Raw genomic sequence first — 455 nt, forward strand, 5'->3', positions numbered from 1 at the left:
TGTCCACTACTGTAAGCGTTGGAGACGTGTGATCCTTGTCCACTACTGTAAGCGTTGGAGACGTGTGATCCTTGTCCATTGCTGTAGGTGTTGGAGACGTGTGATCCTTGTCCATTGCTGTAGGTGTTGGAGACGTGTGATCCTTGTCCACTACTGTAAGCGTTGGAGACGTGTGATCCTTGTCCACTACTGTAAGCGTTGGAGACGTGTGATCCTTGTCCACTACTGTAGGTGTTGGAGACGTGTGATCCTTGTCCATTACTGTAAGCGTTGGAGACGTGTGATCCTTGTCCACTACTGTAGGTGTTGGAGACGTGTGATCCTTGTCTCCTACTGTAAGCGTTGGAGACGTGTGATCCTTGTCTACTACTGTAGGTGTTGGAGACGTGTGATCCTTGTCCACTACTGTAAGCGTTGGAGACGTGTGATCCTTGTCCACTGCTGTAAGCGTTGGA

General features: G+C 49.7%; 1 protein-coding gene across 1 annotated transcript in view; it reads left to right on the top strand.

The window, feature by feature from the left end:
- The window catches only part of LOC117956621 (transient receptor potential cation channel subfamily M member 1-like), a gene marked incomplete at its 5' end in the record, with an annotated part of 25104 nt that overhangs the window by 23769 nt on the left and 880 nt on the right, over positions 1 to 455 (top strand). The window lies entirely within an intron of this gene.

This window comes from Etheostoma cragini, chromosome 1 (genome assembly GCF_013103735.1).
Source record: "Etheostoma cragini isolate CJK2018 chromosome 1, CSU_Ecrag_1.0, whole genome shotgun sequence".
NCBI classification, from domain to species: domain Eukaryota; kingdom Metazoa; phylum Chordata; class Actinopteri; order Perciformes; family Percidae; genus Etheostoma; species Etheostoma cragini.